This window comes from Euprymna scolopes, chromosome 28 (assembly GCF_053919585.1).
Source record: "Euprymna scolopes isolate OS-2025 chromosome 28, ASM5391958v1, whole genome shotgun sequence".
NCBI lineage: Eukaryota > Metazoa > Mollusca > Cephalopoda > Sepiida > Sepiolidae > Euprymna > Euprymna scolopes.
In genome coordinates, this window is record NC_136509.1 from 100,935,453 (window position 1) to 100,955,796 (window position 20,344).

At 33.8% G+C, this 20,344-nt stretch overlaps 1 protein-coding gene across 2 annotated transcripts in view; it reads right to left on the reverse strand.

Moving 5' to 3' along the window:
• Positions 1-20,344, reverse strand: part of LOC145249759 (uncharacterized) — a 336,280-nt gene that overhangs the window by 36,445 nt on the left and 279,491 nt on the right. The window lies entirely within an intron of this gene.

The following is a 20,344-nucleotide window of genomic DNA, read 5'->3' on the forward strand; positions in this document are numbered from 1 at the left end:
AACATGAATTTGTTTACATTGGATTTGAAAGCCATCATGTTGTATTCAACCAGGAAGCAGACCAGCGGAACAGTAATCCATAGGCGGGTAGTTCCGGGAAAGAAGCTTGGTTCATAAAATCTGCGTTTAGATTTAGGCACAGATATAAAAGTGGGGGAAATCATATATAGTGGTTATATATATATATATATATATATATATATATATATATATATATATATATATATATATATATACAGAGTGACCCCCCCAAAAAAAAATCTAAATGGAGGCCATCTAGAACATATGCTATACAACGGAGAAAAAAAAAGGCCAAAGGCCCTAGTGTTTTTATCTGATGTTTTGAATATAATAAACTAGTTATGACCAAAGTTTCATTTCATTCGAACAAAACACTAAGAAACGGGACCTAATTGGAGTTGGAGCCCGTTTTTTTTTGGTCACCCTATATATATATATATATATATATATATATATATACTAGCAAAAGTACCCATCGTTGACTGGGTTCAAAAACAGCCCACTGAAAATGGACTCTGATTTATGAAAGTATGATAGGTTATAAAAAGGAAGGGTTATAAAGAAATAGCTTCGAATTTGGGGGCATCAAACCAGAGCAAAATATGCTGAAACTAAAAATAAAATAGATAAACCCCATAATTTATTATACCATACCTGTACACATTGAAACACTTATCACAATATTCTGTGAATCTATATTAAAACACCTTGTTAAACGTTGTGACATATTTCCATTCTATGGAGGTCATGTGCGAACGAACGCACCGTAATTTTATTATACCATATTTCTTCAAACTGAAACATAATTATCAAAGTGTACTTACGCAGATAGATATGAAAAGTCTTTATAAAATTCCATGGAGGCCAGGCGTGAACGCAGACCCCACTATTTCATTATACCATCCCTATTTAAGTTAAAACATACTTACCAAAGTATTCTTATGTACATCTATATCAAAAACACTTGTAAACGTTTGTTTTTAATTTTTAAATTTTGTATTTCCATACTTTGTGGACCAGGCGCGAACGCAGACCCCACAATTTTAATGAACCACCGTTCTTCCAGATCAAGCATACCCACTCCTGTGTCTCGATACATCTTCTATCATTATATGTAATCAGTTTTTTTTAAAATAGTCAACCATATAGGTGCCTATTCGTGACCACACACAAACACACACACACACACAGACATTCAGCTTTATATTATATATATATATATATATATATATATATATATATATATATATAACATTTATATAAAAAGTTGGGAAACTCATATATAGCGGTTTTTCTTTTTGGTTTTTTTTACACGGAGGTCACTACTTATTAAGGCCCGGAAGCCACTCAGGGATAAGGGTTATTGCAAGTACAGTACGTTAGTGTGGAGATTTGATGAAGTGTTTACTTAAGGGGGCGGTTCATTAGGAATTTGTTAACGTTGGACTTGAAGACATCAAAGTTGTAGTCAGGTGGGAAGCAGGCAGACGGAACAGAGTGTTTGTAGCTCCAGCGATCCAAATCCAGCACAGCCGTAGCCGAGATTGAACTCACTACACGACTTTGTAGTGTAATTCAAATCTTGTCCGTAGGTAAATACTTGATGCTTCGCAGAGGCTATCAAGGGTATTTTTTATGGTGACGCCGTTACTAGAGGAGGTGCTTACCACAGCTTGAGTCTCATCTACCCTCAAGAGAAGGATAGACCGCACCAGTTTCTCAACCTAGTATTTTACCTCGCGGTATATACAGCGCTTCGTCTTCCCAAAGTGTTACCTATCTGGTACTGGCCAGGCTCAACGTTGCTTAACTTCGGTGATCTGGCGAGAACCGGTGTGTGAAACGTGATTGTGTCGTATATAATTGTAGCTAGTCGAGTCGTTTTTGTGAAAGTTTTGCAAACGTGGGCTTTTGTGAAAGTTTTGCAAACCCGCGCGTGCGCCCGCGAGCGCGTGCGAGAGAGAGAGAGAGAGAGAGAGAGAGAGAGAGAGAGAGAGAGAGAGAGAGAGAGAGAGAGAGAAAATAGCATATAATTATTAGGAGAAGGAAAAAGAAGATAAAATAGAGAGAAGTCACGCGGTAGAAACAGATTTTCGAATGGTACACTCCATTTAATCCATTGGAGTAACCTGTTCTCATTTCGTCAACCATGACCGTGGTAGTTTTTAATAAATCTAATAATATTCTTAGTAGCAGTCTTTAGTGGAGTCGATTATCTCAATATTCTATAAGAATCTTTTACTTAATGATACAAGTATCAAAATTGGCACAAATGACGTTCAGAACATACCTTTTAAGAAAAGAACGTTAGCCATCAGAAAATTCAAGATGGCTGCTAGTTTTCAAGATGGTTGCAGGACTAAACCTGACAAATTTCAATTTTAGTGCTCGTATCACCAAGTGAAAGATTGTTTCAGCAATTTGCCCCACTACTTCTGGGGGTTGAAGCTTTTATCCTCAATACAACCGATGCTATTAATATGATTATGAATTTCTGAAAACTTTTACTCCGTAGGGTCTACCTATGTGAGTACAATCTACGCGTCAATAGATTAAATAAACGGTTGCGTTTGAAATTCTTTGCATATTTATGTGTTCGGCATAAAGACGATCGATGGTTACATCGGCCGAAATGTTATGAGAATTACATTCAGGATGAGAAGAGTAGTCCGAATAATTGCCAGCCAGTATCTGGTTGGCGCAGATCATAGCAAACAGCAAACGACCAGACGGCCATTATATCTGTCTAATTACAAGCAATTTCATTGCTAGCCTATGTTCAGGCGAGTTAAATTTTGTATTACAAAGTGATAATACGAACTGATCCTCATTTATTTCGATATATGTGTGCTTTGATCTTTGTTAAACAAAATAACTATATCGACTGTGTTGAATTTTAAAGCAATTAAGTCTTTGTCATCCGTTATAAAGAAACCGGTAATACCTCATGTAGTACTGACTCTGGGTGGGCTATACCGGCTTCATCCAAAAGAGGAAGCTTCTTGGGAATATCAAATTCACAAGCAATAGCATGTTCTTGTTCTGTCAACCCTGACTCGGTAGAAATCCTAAGTAATTCACAATTGTATTTTTGAATGTGGATTGTACTTTCAATACTTAGAATTTATATATATATATATATATATATATATATATATATATATATATATATATATATATATATATATATATCTGTGTGTGTGTGTGTGTGTGTATGTATGTATGTACGGGCTATAAAGTTGTGACGACTAGAGAAATTTAAACTAAGACAGCCCTTTGAGTAAATGTGGTATTGTGGTGCCTGATATAATTCTAGTTAATAGTCTGATAGGTATTGCTAGTATTTTGGGCCAAAGGTGACCAACCGATATTCCAGTTTCGACGCATCGTTCTTTTCTCGTCATTGACCAGAAACATCACTGAGAATTGATGTCGCTAAAAATGAAAGAAGACGAAAAAGAAAGATCACCCTTTTTTCCAGTATTTTTGAATAGCCTTGTGCCTTCTTTGGACAAATGTTAAAGTGTATTTTTTTTAATATACGCAAATAAATATTTCAGAGTGTAGTTTCAGTTCTTCACAATATCAGCACCATTTGACACAAAACGTTTTCATGTAATTATCTCCCTTGAAACAAATTCAAAATGCAGACAGACATACAAACAAAAGTGTTGCTTATATTATAAGTAGATTAGTTTTTCTATACCTTGGACATTTTCATGTCATATCAGAAATGTGTACAATAATTTGATCTATCAATTGTAAGTATCGCTTCCCAGTTCAGGTCCGTTTGTGTTAACCTTATTAGTCGATGCCAATAAAACTAAAAGCACCGACATAAGATTAAAAAAAAACAAACAAAAAAAAAAAATACGCGCCAGAGAAGAGTGACCTTTTTTTTTTCGTCTTCTTTTATTTTTTAGCGATATCAATTCTCAGTGCAGTTTGTAGTCGTCAATAGCGAGAGAGAAAAAAAAACCGATTCTTCGAAACTGGAATATCGGAAACCATTGATTCTTTGAATGCTTTCCGAGGAGAAATATTTAAAAGAAAACGGACAGTAAGGCGCATATCTATCTATCTATCTATCTATCTATCTATCTATCTATCTATCTATCTATCTATCTATCTAACAATCTATCTATATAACTATCTATCTATCTATCTATATATCTACATAATCACCCACTCCTTTCTATCTCTGTCTCTATCTTTCTTTCTCTTTCCCGCTATAAGCACTCCTCATATCAAAACACAGACCTTTCATCAACAACAGACTTGGGTCTAATTCCCCCTTCATTGTATAACTCCCCCCATAATCTTCCTAGATTGTTATTAATTTTATTGTCTGTCGGATACGTACGTATACATTTGTGTGCATGTGTATTCATATTTGTATCTATGGATATTTATGTGCGTGTGTATATATGCATGTATATACATAGTTAACTTATGTGCGTGTGTGTATATGCATGTATATGCATAGTTAACTTATTTGCGTGTGTGTATATGCATGTATATACATAGTTAACTTATGTGCGTGTGTGTATATGCATGTATATACATAGCTAACTTATGTGCGTGTGTGTATATGCATGCATATACATAGTTAACTTACACTACTGCTGCAACATTTCTGACCCTACCGCAACGACACCCTTGAAATAAATAATGCTGCACCATTCCATCCTCTTCCAAACTCATTCAGATGTTACATGATAAGGGCTGTCCCCGTTTCATGTAAGTATAAAAATAGAGAGATTTAGTTAAAATGAAAATGAAATAGCATAGGCGAAATTCGAACCTCGTAATTGAGGTTTAGAAATAGATTACGTGTGAGAATTAGAGAATGGAATGTAAAACAAACGATTTGTTTAGAATAGAGATAAAATAGTTTCAAGAAAAGAATGTGCACTGTCAATTTTGTTATGAAAATTCAATTGAAAGAATGCAGCAACAAGATAATTTAATAAACATGTTTTTAACATATTGGAAATATAGGTTACTGAGTATAGGTTAAAATTCCTTTTGTAAAAAAAGGAAAAGTTTTGGACACGTATGTCCAGAACACGTGAAAGAAGAGACATGTTTTAACATGTGTATGACGTCATGGAAAAATGGGAAGTTCTAGATATAGATAGAAAAACTTGAGAGTTAAGCAGACGGAAGCAGGGGGAGAGACGGAGAGGGAGTTTGAGAACGACAGACGATAGTCTGCAGTTTGTCTTTCGAACGTCTAGAAGCGAGACGGTAACTTGTGAAACTTAGAATGAAGCTTTGAATTCTTGATGATGAAAACCACGGCCGGTCGCGAGAAGAAATAAACCCATAATGTGTTTTTATAAACGTCGTCTTTGTGTTGTGATTCTACCAAAAGTTAAAGTGGAAATTGTTATTATATGTCTATATATCTGTGTTATAAAATGTCTTGATATACACATCTCATATCTACAATGTGAACTCTACATCTCATATCTACACTAAGACTGTCTGAACACCATCTCCTCACTCAAAGAGCTTCCATAGTAACACTTCTAAGTAATGAACGGCTTCATAAATATGAATCTCTTTATGAAACGAACAATCTCTCGTACAACAACATCATTCTCAACAACATCCCTCTTAATAAAAGAATCTCTCTCTCTCTACAAAAACAAAAACGAAGACTCTAAGACTCAACGACAAACTCCTAATAAAACTCTCTCGTAATAAGACTCTCTAACATGAACTTTTAGTAACAACAATAACAACAAGAAAAGAATAATCAAAACAATAATGAAACCCTATATAACACATACACCACCCTTATATACCCGTAAATATTTCGTACTTTGGATCCAATACTATACCAATTGTATACATTATAGTCAAAAAAGTACATTTATAAGAATACAGTATGTATAACAACAATATATATGTATACGCATGTGGCAACGCATATAATATTGCCATAATATTTCTTGTTAGATGACATCATGGAAGATTCAATATGAAGAGAATAAATAAATAAGTGAATAAATACATACAAATACACACACATATATATACATATATATACATATATATATATGCGTATGTATATATGTGCGTACACGAATATAATAATAATAATAATGATAATAATAATAATAATAATAATAATAATAATAATGATAATAATAATAATATTGCAAATGTAATCGAAAGACGTGGAGAGTAGTGGAAACTTGGGGAGACTTGTTGTCACTCAGCTTCCAGGGAACATCACAGGCTGTTTTCAGGGAAAAATCTCTGAAGACCTGTGTGAAAGCTTTTTGTGAGCCAATAATGATAATAATAATAATAATAATAATAATAATAATAATAATAATAATAATAATACATGCATATATATATATATATATATATATATATATATATATATATATATATATATATATATATATATATATATATATACTAGCAAATGCACCCGTCGTTGACTGGGTTCAAAAACAGCCTACAGAAAATGGACTCTTATTCATGAACGTATGATAGGTTATGAAAAGAAAGTGTTGTAAAGAGATAGCTTCCAATTTGGGGGTATCAAAACCAAAGCAAAATATGATGAAAGTAAAAATAAAATAGATAAACCCCATAATTTATTATACCATACCTGTTCACACTGAAACACTTATCACAATATTCTGTGGATCTATATTAAAAACCTTGTGAAACTTTGTGACATATTTCAATCCTATGGAGGTCAGACACGAACGAACACCCCATAATTTTATTATACCATATTTCTTCAAACTGAAACATAATTATCAAAGTATACTTACGCAGAGAGATATGAAAAGTCTTTATTAAAGTTTGTGCCTATTTCCATTCTATGGAGGCCAGGCGCGAACGCAGACCACACAATTTTATTATACTATTCCTGTTTAAGTTAAAAGCTACTTATCAAAGTATTATTATGTACACTTGTAAACGTTTGTTTTTAATTTTTAAATTTTTTATTTCCATACTTTGTGGACCAGGCGCGACCGCAGACACCACAATTTTAATGAATCATCATTATGCCAGATCAAACATACCCATTCCTGTGTCTCGATACATCTTCTATCATTATATGTGATCAGTTTTCTATAATAGTCAACCATATAGGAGACTATTCGTGACCAGACTCACACACAGATTTTCAGCTTTATATTATAGATATCTTTTAACAGTGTAGTATATTCACTTTTAATGAGTATATTAAATAAAAAAGTTTAAACTTACCAGATCTATTTCAACTCAATACAAATGGATTGCACTTTCAGAGCATATACATTATTTTCAAACAATTCAAACGCCATTCGTATCATTTTATAGTATATATGGTATGTCTTAAACGTCCTACCTATATCAAAAAAACTTATCAGAGACCTATATAAATTCATAAAATAATGTTAGTCCTCGCACGAAAGAGCAGGACACAAAATGGTTTAAATAATAATAATAATAATAATAATAATAATAATAATAATAATAGAATAACAATAACAAAGACTTTCGCTGGCGAGGACTACTATTGACCGTAACCAGTTATATAGTCCTTTTGAAATTTTCATCTCTATTTTTCTCGTTATGTACTGAATATTTGTTCATGAAACCTATATAAAATATGTTCCCTATTAAATTTTAAAGGTTTTCTATTCTGAACTCACAAAAATTTAATCTAAAACAGTTATTTTAAAGTTTTTGTTAAAAAAAATCAGATTTTCTCATTATTCAGACCTGCATTACAAAGAGGATGTTGCAAAAAATCAGTTGTGATGTGAGGAGAAATACAAACTGAAACAGAGAGAATATTCAGACCTGTAATAATACAAAGAGTGGGTTGCAAAAATGAGTTGTGGTGTAAGGAAAAATGTAAACTGAAATAGAGAGAAGGAGAGTTTTTAAATATAATCTTAAAAAGATAAGATACAAGTTAAAACATTATCGTTCATCTAGCATTTAATGATATAGATATAAAATTTTCAATTATTAAAAAAAAAAAGTGCAACAAAATGTACATTACATAAAATAAATCCAAGGTAATTTTTTGATTCAATTTAAATTAAATTTTTATACTTTACTTTGTAAAATTTATAAAAGTGCACTTTGAAGATAAATACATTTCAAATTGAATCTTGTACCTTTATTTTTAAAGCCTATAGTAAGAACATTTTGTTGAACAATTTTCATGCCTTGGATGAAATGCTTTTCTAACTTATATATATATATATATATATATATATATATATATATATATTCTGATAAATCACTATATATATATATATATATATATAGTAATTTATCAGAATATATATGGCAATTCAGCTACACAAAATATTCCGCGTTTGATTCACGTGAGAATTCGTCAAGCTTATCTATGTAATGTTGTGACCCTTTCGCTGCGATCATAACGTAGTATCTGTGTTAACTGTGGCAAGCAGCGCCAGGGGTCAAACATTTTTCTTCTTCTTCTTCTTCTTCTTCTTCTTCTTCTTATTATTATTATTATTATTATTATTATCTATATATTAATACGATAGCGTGTGTGTTCTTACGTGTGTCACGCTTTCCGGCAAATTTAATTTGTCGAGATTTAAGAACACACATCCTATCTTATTAATATATAGATTATACTAAATGTGAATTAATGGATTTGGTGAGTCTTTAATGGGATCCAAAGCATAATCTCCTCTTTCTTTTCGGGTAGGGGGATGATAGTCCGATGATGACGTCATTATCTTCTGTTAAAAAAAGATGCATAAATTATATTTTTGATATACTACATTGACATAAGATGTCATATTCCAAAAATCACATGGATGTACTGCTGTTTCTAAAAATCAGGTAAATTGACCAGTTCACTCTAGGGCCTTATCTGTAACATTCCAAAAATCACGTAAATATATCAAGTAATCCTGATAATAATCATTCCAGACAATATATCAAAGTTATTATTTTAGTAGGATGGTCGATAATGTGGGTCGAAATTATGAAAAATGATTGTCGATATTAGTAACATATCCAAGAATTATGAAAAATAATGAAATATGAGTTAATGGATTAGTGTGTTTGTGATGAAATAATCACCCCAGAAAATATATCGAAGCTATTATTTTAGTAAGGGAAAGGTGATAGTGTGTGTTTAAATTATGAAAAATGATTGTCGAAATTTGTAACATATCCAAGAATTATGAAAAATGATGGAATGTGAGTTAATTGATTGGCGTGTTTGTAATGAAATAATCAGCCCAGAAAATATATTCACGTTATTATTTTAGTAAGGGGGGTACAGTTTTAACAAAAATCCTAGAATAATATGATGGTTTCTTCATTCATGCTGAACGCTCACAGAATGCCCAGCAGCAATATATTACGTATGAAAGATGATGCTGTGGAATTTCCACAGGTCCCGCTAGTTATTATTATTATTATTATTATTATTATTATTGGATTCGAGCGACGGCGGTTCACTGGATCAATGATTATGATTAGATAAAGAAACAATTAAATTGGGGGAAAAATTATTGAAATATAATATAGTAAATCGTAAAAGAAATGTGAAAATAGAAAAAAGATGTAAACATTATTTTTGGGTTGGCATAAACAAATAACTAGATTGGGGTTACATCAGGTTGGTCTGAGACACGTAATGATGAGCCGTAAAGAAACACGTGATGTATGTAGATTTGGGGAGATTCTAGGCAGTCGCTAGTTGAACATCAGAGGGAACGAATGGCTCAAGAAGCGGCGTCATTTCAGGCAACCAAGATGTAAAGACGTGTAATCTCTGAAGATACCGGCCAGATAATGAAAATGAATGTTCGTAAATATTTCAGGTATGTGTTGTGTTTATTTACATTTATTAAAAAAACTGTTTGTCTACAGCTGTTTCGATACGTCCACGTCAATCGTTTCCTGTTAGAACTGTTTAATAAATGTTAAAATATACACACTAGACGATCAACTAAATGATACAACGTCTATACATACACGCATTTACAAATACATGAATGTACAGATGAAATATAAAACCCAACTATTCAATGTGTACGTCGTTATGGAACGTAATCATACACCTGCCTATATAACATAAGCCTTTTTATATTCCCACCTCTGCATATATAATATTACGTTTTAATGTCAAATCCACTTCCCTCCCTATATAACATCTATCTATCTCTCTATCTCTCTATCTATCTATCTATCTATCTATCTATCTCTTTCTCTCTCTCTCTCTCTCTCTCTCTCTCTCTCTCTCTCTCTATATATATATATATATATATATATATATATATATATATATATATATATATATACTTGTATTTTTTTGTAGAAAAAGAAATCCCATACAGTGCTCTATTATTATGGAAAACACCTTTCTCGAAATAAGAGCAATATATTTTTTGTATAATATATACAGGAATTTACATTTATATCGGTAGTCAGTACCGACGGTTTCAAGCCCGGTAGTTGAGGACTGCTCTTAATACCTTATTACCCTAAACGAGATTAGACATAACTTCAAAATGAACTTTTAAAACGCTTTTATACGAGACTTAAACTGAATGATAGGGGGGGATGCTTAAAGAAAAATAATAATATAGAAGGCATCATTCCATACTTTTTAATTTATTGCTTCAAATTTATTACCTTATTAAAGTAGCATACAAAAAAAAAATAATAATAAATAAAAAAATATAAAGGGTAAAATAAATAAATAAATAAATAAAAATTATGGTGTGCATATATAGAGTTCCGGTTCCGGTTAAAGACAGATGAGAGTCGGCTGAAGAGAGCCTGAGGCGGACATTAAGAGCAGTCCTCAACTACCGGGCTTGAAACCGCCGGTACCGACTACCGATATAAATGTAAATTCCTGTATATATTATACAATATATATATATATATATATATATATATATATATATATATATATATATATATATATATAAAGTAATGAAAATATATATGGCAATTAACCTACACCGAATATTCCGCGTTTCATTCTTGTAAGAATTCGTCCGGCTTATGCCTGAATGAAACGCGAAATATTTTGCTTAATTGCCATATATTCGGAGGTTCGAAGACGATCAGATACCGTCGTAGTTCTGACCGTAAACGATGCCGACCGGCGATCCGCCGGCGTTCGCTTCCATGACCCGGCGGGTAGCCTGCGGGAAACCAGAGTTCGGGGCCGGGGGAGTATGGTTGTAAAGCTGAAACGTAAAGGAATTGACGGAAGGGCACCACCAGGAGTGGAGCCTGCGGCTTAATTTGACACAACACGGGAAAAGTCACCCGGTCCGGACACCGGTAGGATTGACAGATCGATAGCTCTTTCTCGATTCGGTGGGTGGTGGTGCATGGCCGTTCTTACTTGGTGGAGCGATCCGTCTGGTTGATTCCAATAACGAACGAGACTCCGACCTGCTAACTAGTGCGCCGATGTCAGTGATTTTTACGGCGGGCTCGGCGTCCTCCGTGGCGCTCGGGTCCGGGTCGGTTTGTAGGTATTTAATTATTATAGTAAAAAAAATAATTATATATATATATATATATATATATATATATATATATATATATATATATATATATATATATATATAACTTACTACCTAGCTATACTTATGTTTTGAGCACCGTTGTTGTAAATAGCAAAATTTACGCATAAAATTACTTATATTAATTGTTTGATTAAACGTAGTAGTTATATTTATACAAGCATAGCATAGCTACACACCAGGAACATGTTCCAATGTTAGCTTCTATAAGATCAATATCTCCAGGTGAAAACAATCGTCGGTTCTATCTGTTTCATATTAAAGGATGAACTTATTTACAAGCGGTAAAGGTCACGTAACTAAATACAGGATATTATTTTTGAACACGCTTAACGTTTAATCTTCCTTTATTGAAATTTCAAACTTTTAATCAAGCTTTAATCTGTTTTCATGAAGCTTCTAACCTCCTTAGATTTAAGTCGGGTTAGGGTTAGGATGGGACTTAAGTCGGTCAGTTATTAACTAGTTCACATATTGTACAGGGTGAAATGATAAAATTGTCACCCTAGAAAAGACGACATGATTCCATTTCCCTGTAATGAAAACTGATTTTCTTTTTTTTTTGTTGCAGAACATCTACTTCTTGGCCAGATGTATACAAATACAAAGAGCGAAAGGAGCTTTCTATCGTGTATGAAAGTGATACATTGTTCAGTGAGTGAGATCGGAGATGCGGTACAACTCATGCTCTCTACCGATCGTAGTTATGACAACAGGGCCATTGCCAGCACCCTCACAATGCATCACTAGATTGCCACGAATAACAGGGGTGTTCTCAAGGTGATGAAACAAATTTCCTTTGGTGTGGTTTCAAGTGAGGGCCAGATCAAGTCACCTCACATCTCCAAAGTCCTCTTGAAAGTCAACAGCAAAATGTACCTGGATATATTGAAGAGTGTGATGATCCCCTGGTGTAATCAGGTGGGCGCTTGCAAACCCTGGGTGTGGCAGGAGGACTCGGTGCCGGCCCACATGTCCAAAGAGACCCAGGCTTGGCTTCAGAAGGAGTGCTACGACTTTGTACCCTTCTCTTACTAGCCCCCCTCCTCACTTGACTTGAACTCGCTGGACTACTTCGTTTAGTCATACGTCGAGAACATCACCAACATGACCTCCCACAACGCCAAAACCAGCCTGATCGCTGCCATCCGTCGAGTAATCGCGAGCTTATGTCAGCACTTAGTACCAGGCATGCTCTTAGTACCAGGTAGGTATTGAGGCGGTTATTGAGGCGGTTATTGAGGCTGAAGGCGGCGACTTTGAATAGATGTCAGCTCTACTACATAATAACGTTACCTGAATTGATTTTTTGAATAAAAGTTTTTAAATAAATCTGAAGTGTTGTTTTCTTTAGGGCGACAAATTTATCGTTCAAACCTGTACACTAAGTCTCTTTAAGCACTGATTGCTATGACAAAGAACACCTTATTTTTTTATCGTTGCTCCCTTTAGCAGTCAGAAATATATATCTTCATCCTTTATTATATAGCAAAAGCTCTATTTCATTTTTAGCACTCTCATATAAATACTGTTCATATTCCGTGGATTTTTAGTCTGCTCGTACAAACTGTTACGTTATGAGGTTCATCGGTCAGAAGGAATCGATAATAATAAATGGATAAGATGAAAGCTAGGTAAACTGATGCTTTATTCAAGACGCTATTTCACGAAGAAAGATAATAAATAAGAGCAATAGTTATTCACAACTTCAATAAGTTTCCATACTTTTTTCGTATGGGAACTTAATGTACACATAAAGTTCTAGTCTCTTTCCAAGTAACCCCCACCCTGCTGAAATGCCGTTATTGTACCGTTCCAACAATTTTGGAAGGCCTTATGAATATCTTCTTGTTTGAGCGTGTCAATAACCTTTGTCACACCCTCTTTTCCCTCTTCAATTGTCTCATAACGACAGCATGTACAATTTTCCTTGAGTTTAGGGAATAGGCAAAAGTCTCAGGGGGGCAAGGTCTGGACTATATGAAGAGTGAAAAATTGTCTTTATGCCCATCTTGGTCGTGAAAACGTCTTTTTTTCTGATCTTCTCTGAGGAGCCTTGCGACAAATTTTGAACAAATCTTCCACATTTTCAGTTCCTCGTGAATAATTCTGTGTACAGTTCCCACACCGACACCACACTGTACACTCATTGTCTCTATAGACACACGACGGTCCTCATCTATGAACTTTTTTATTTGGCCCATCAACTCTGGTGTTCGGACTTCCTTAATCTTCCCACACCTCTTATCATCCCTTAAAGATTCTCTGCTTTCCTTGAATCTCTCATACCACTCAAAAACAGATCCTAGATTCATGAAAGATGGTCCAAAAGCTGTATGAAGCATTCGATACGTTTCTGTGGCATTTTTAAAAATAATTTTATTGCATATTATTCTTCTAAATTGTCTTCAGATTCAGATTGCATTTTTGAACTTCACAAGATGTGGCAATCAGGCTTTAGTAGGTTGTATTCGAATTTCTGCTGTAGCTGTTCATTTGAAACTGAAATAATAAAACATTGGTCATACGTCGTAGTTATATAAAAGGAACATAACTATCAAAAAACAAACCTTACTTAAATTATTACACACCCATATATATATATATATATATATATATATATATATATATATATATATATATATATATATATATATATATAGTAAGTTATAAAATGTATATGGCGATTAAGCTACACTGAATATTTCGCGTTTCATCCACTCTATGATTCTTCAGGCTTATGCGCGAATTCTGTGTTTGTTTGTCGTTTTTATATGCGCATCTTCTATTGAGATTTTAGTTTGCCAATCAGCTTTCTAGTCTCCACCGCGCCCTTCCTATCAGCCAATGAGCATGCATTTATCGGACAAAGGCCTATTTGACACACATATATATATTTATATATAAACTAACATAAAAAAAAACACTGACCTAGATTTAAAACAGATCAAGAAACTAAATATCCAGGCTAAATAAGACACACACAAAGGAACAGGTCAACCAGAGGTCAAATAGGCCTTTGTCCGATAAATGCATGCTCATTGGCTGATAGGAATGGCGCGGTGTATATTAGAAAGCTGATTGGCAAACTAAAATCTCAATAGAAGATGCGCATATAAAAACGACAAGCAACCACAGAATTCGCGCATAAGCCTGAAGAATCCTAGAGTGGATGAAACGCGGAATATTTAGTGTAGCTTAATCGCCATATACATTTTATAACTTACTAACTAGCTCTACCTACGTATTGAGCACTTTTGAAGTAAATACTTAAAGTTTACGCATGAATCTATACTTTCGTATGTTAATTTTATGTGAGTAAATTAAGTATATATATATATATATATATATATATATATATATATATATATATATATATATATTAATGTTGGGACGATTAATCAAAATAGAAATCGGAAATCGGAAGATTTGGAAGTATCTGAATCGGAAAAATTGTTGCCTATTCTCCTATGCCAAAACGATTCTTTTAATTGCCGTTTTTATTTGATTCTGTTTAAAATAAAAAAAATTCCTTTGCTGGTAATAATGATAAAATAATAAATATTTATTGATTTTAAAATACCAGTAAAACTAAAATCGATAGATCATCCTCCACAAGTGTATTTTGACGTTTACGAAAATATCTGCATATTTGACAAGTGTTTTGACAAAAATCGGGAAAATAATGATCTTATAGTTAAATAATAAGAGATTTATACAGAATCGGAATCGAAATCGGTACTTGTATCGGAATCAGGAATTTAGCACGGAATCAATAATTGTATCTGAACCGGGAAAAATAATGGAATCGCCCCATCACACACACACAAACACACACACACACACACACACACACACACACACACACACACACACACACACATATATATATATATACGTATATGATGAAAATAATGGAAATAGTATTCCGACAAAATAGAGAAATAAAAAGTAACAAACCGTATTATGTGTTCACTAACGTTTCGTCTTTATTTCATCCAGAGGAAGTCTCGAAATAAAGAGGAAACGTTGATGAACACATAATACGGTTTGTTCCTTTTTATTTCTCTATATAGTATATATATGCATATGTATACATATATATATATACATATATATACATATAATATATATGTGTGTGAATATATATATATATGTATAAGATTAAGTCGTTCGTCTGCAACCACTGAATAAATTCGATTTGTTTCGCATTTTCGAAATCAAAGTTGCTATTAGTTTTGCAGCATAAAGCAGTGTGTCTTTACGAGTGTTGAATTCCTCTGCGTGTCTGGCAATTCTTTGTTTTGTGGTCGTAGGCAATTGCAGGATTTCAAATTCAATTTATTCCGATCTGATCTAATTTACCGTTTCAAAACTTCGTGGCCATTGTGTGCGAGTCGTACTTAACATAGGACAATTTATATATATATAATATATATATAATATATATATATGTATTATATATATATATAAAATACTTATTTCTTTATCTACATTTCTTCTTGTTTCTTTTCAATTCATTTATTGATTTCGTTTTATTTCTTCAATTTACATTCGATTTTTCCTTTCTTTTCTGTTTTACATTTACTTTAAACAGAAATACATTCTTCTTGCGATGAATATCAAAAGTTATATTATTCCTTATTATGTAACAGAGTTTTATTTGTTACTTAATGTTGGGATGGAACCCCTTCAGATTCTGACAATGAACTATTCCTGACGTCATTTCCGGTGACCAGGTTCTGTCTTTCAGCAGTCTGAACCCAAGACCCTCAAAGAGAGAGAGAGAGAGAGAGAGAGAGAGAGAGAGAGAGAGAGAGAGAGAGAGAGAGAGTCGTCACTTGTTCCTTCATTAGAGCTGACAAAAACGTCTGGAAATTTATTAAAGGCACCTCGTATTAATGTATTAAACGTCATAATTTATATCGAGCGGGATAATGATAATAACAGTTCATAATTTTTCAAATATTATAGCAATTATTAAAAAAAAAACAATTTTCGCCATATTATAAATACGTATATTTCTTTTATCTCAAACCATTTTTCTTGTTTTTGTTTTATTCCACACTGTAATATATTTCAAATGTTTCTTTCATCTGTCGGTCAATAAATCAACTAGTTCCATTTGATATTGAATCGCGAATTGCATTACCGAAAAAAAATATGTCAATTTTAGAAAGACTTGTTGAGGATTGTAACAGGTAACGGACGCGTATATGCACATGTACGCTTAATGACGTCATCGGTAAATAAAAACGACTATGAAAAGGAGAAAGCGAACGTTAGAAAGACAATCACGTAAGAGACGTGGTGCGATGTTAAAGATTATCTCCTTTAAAATTAAATATATATATATATATATATATATATATATATATATATATATATATATATATAATCTGCTCTCTTTGATTGAGCACTATCAACGTCTTTTGTTGAAATTCAATTAATCCTCGTCTTTGAATATCTCCCTACCTGGAATATATATATATATATATATATATATATATATATATATATATATATATATATATATATATATATATATATATATATATATATAAAATATATATGACGATTAAGCGTTCCACTCTAGGACTCTTCAGGCTCGTACTTATGCATAAGCCTGAAGAGTCCTAGAGTGGATGAAACGTGGAATATTCAGTGTAGCTTAACCGCCATATATATTTTATAAATTACTAACTAGCTCTACCTACGTATTGAGCACTTTTGAAGTAAATACTTAAAGTTTACGAATAAATTTATACTTTCGTATATTAATTTTATGTGCGTAAATGAAGTAGTTATATATATATATATATATATATATATATATATATATATATATAATATATATATAAATTACGAGACTTCTTCCAAAAGCAGGTAGAATTAATTTCGCGAACAAAACAGTTTTGTAATACTTTAATAGTACATTTGTGAAGATTAAACCCAATATGCATTCTTATTAAACCTTGTCCATAGGATACTTATTCTTATTTTGATCAAAGTATATTACAGGTTTTTGACTTTAGAAATATTTTACGATCCCTAAGACACTATAAAAATACTTTAAAAACTCAAATTTTAAGAATATTTATTAATTGATATCCAATACGAATTATATATTTTTTATCAGACGCCTTTAAATTATATTAGCAACTAGTAATGAGGAAAACAATGCTAATTACAGTCTCAGAGTTACTGAAGATCTTCATTTCATTCATCAGAAGGGAATATCATCATCTTAATATAATCATAGCAAAATCAAGTGTTGTTGATATATTTTGAATATAGACTTTTGCCATTTATGTACGAATTTGCCTCAACGAATGTTCTGCACTGTCAATATTTATATTACTATCGAAGTCAATAACATTGCATATCTTTGAATCAAATTGATTGATTGCCTGTTCCATTCGGGACCAACCGCGGTACACCGAAAGGAAGCTTCATATGTCTCAACGCAGTAACTTATGCATTTTGAAGAACCTATTGTTGATTTTATAAAATTATTTTTATATAATGACTTTACTTAAAGTGTTAAATACAAAAGTCAATTATCATGGTTCATTTGTGCTCTAGAAAGAAACATTCATTTCGAAGTCACCGCTGTCTAATCAAATAGCCTACTGTTGATTATACACGCCGGGACCTTCTTCTTTTGAGGCGCTAATACCTTCCATAGGCACTTGGAGTGTTAGGCTGTATAATGCTGTTAACTTTTATCAAAATACTAGCCTGGGTTCCTGGTGTTTCCCGGGAGTTTGGAGGTGTGTGTTGAGCAAAAAAAAGTGATAGTAATCAAGCAGGTTCGAACGCGTACTGCAAAGGCGGAAAAGAAAGTGAAAGAAAATCTGACATCTTAGCCGATGTTTCTATGACGCGACAGGAAGGCGGAAGCATTCAAATTAACCGAAGTCAATCCAACGATGACGATGACTTGCTAAAATGTTGGCGAAAAAAAATTCGACCCCTCCTTATACAAAGCGGCCGAGTTTAGGGCGAAGGAATTTATGTTTTTGGCCAAATTTTCAATGTTTGTTGTCCGAGACGTCGAGCTTCAAAATGATACTGATCTTTTCAGGATCCGTTTCCTCTGTTAAAAGTTTTTGCGAGAAATGCAAACATACATACATACATACATTTAAACAGACAGGTGATATTTATATTATATGATAGCGTGGGTGCCTGGCGTTGCCTTGGTGTTTGAGCAACAAAAAAAGTGGTAGCACACAGGCAGGCTCGAACCCGTGAGGCGAAGGCGGAAAAGAAAGTGAAAGAAAACCTGATGTCTTATCCCTACTCCATGACGCGACCGGAAATTGGAACGTTGAAATTACTAAAGTCAATCCAACAGATATAATGAAATGCAAAAATGGTGATGCAAAAAAAACAAAAAAAAACGACCCTTCTTGTAGAAAACTGTGTGAAGGAATAATTGATTTTAGTCAATTCTTTGATATTTGTCGTTCGAAGGGTCGAACTTCAAAACGATACCGAACTTGTCAGGATCCGTCGCCTCTGTCGAATGGTTTAGGCATACACACATACATACATACATACATATGATGATGATTGCAACGTCTTGTCAGACAAGTGCCACTCCCTCTGACAGTTAAAATTCATGAGCCCAAATGCCTGAGGGAGTATCTATACGAAAATGATGTTACAGAGTCTTAGCTTTGTACGACAGCTAAGTCTCTCTCTCGGTTCAAAATGTTGAGATCCAGCAACAAGCAAGAGCAAGATAGCCAGCAACAAATTAAACTGCAGACCAGCTTAATGCGGGTACTGGTCTTCCGCTTTATGGTTTTTTAAATCAGAGATTTGCTTCTCCTAGAAAGGTTGCCTTCACCACGGCTAACAGGAGCCCTCTCCACCCCAATACACATATACACAAACACAAATATACACGTATACATTGTATGTCAGGTCATGTCATATGCTACTGATACCATGTAACCCAATGCTACCTGCCTCATGGTCGGATCACCGGCGACTAAAGTGGTTCCCCCACCAGACTTGTTTGGTGAAGAGGGTGGCTAGTCTCCCTGAAGGATTAAAAACAAGACTTTCCAAAGGGCGAATGAACTCTTTTTTGGGTCAACGGCCAGCTAGCACATACATACATACATACATACATACATACATACATACATACAAGATGGTGGGATCCTTCTACCGCTCCAGAAGATATCTCACTACTGATGCAATTCTCTATCTATATAAAAGTCAAGGACGTCCAAGGATGGAATACTGCTGCCATATATGGGCAGGAGGTGCTAAAAACAGCCTATCCTGCCTTGACAGAGTACAAAATAGGCTTCGTGGCTTAGTGGAGGATGTCCTTTTCTCTACCCTGCAACCTCTCTCACACAGAAGAGACGTTGCGAGCCTATCCTTGTTTTATCGTTATTTCCATGGCAGGTGCTCGTCTGAACTCCAGTCTCTGGTCCCCCCTCGCCAATCTTTCACGAAAAACACCCGTCTAGCCGAATCCACCGTGAAAAAATTTCCCCCACTCTTTATCTGTGCCTAAATCAAGACGTGGATTCCATGAACAAAGCTTCTTTCTTAGAACTGCACGCCCGTGGAACTCTGTTCCGTCTGCCTGCTTCCCACCTGACTACAACTTGGATGTCTTCAAGTCCAACGTTAACAAATTCCTAATGAACCGCTCTCTTAAGTAAACACTTCATTAAATCTCCACACTAACGTACTTTACTTGCAATAACCCTTATCCCTGAGTGGCT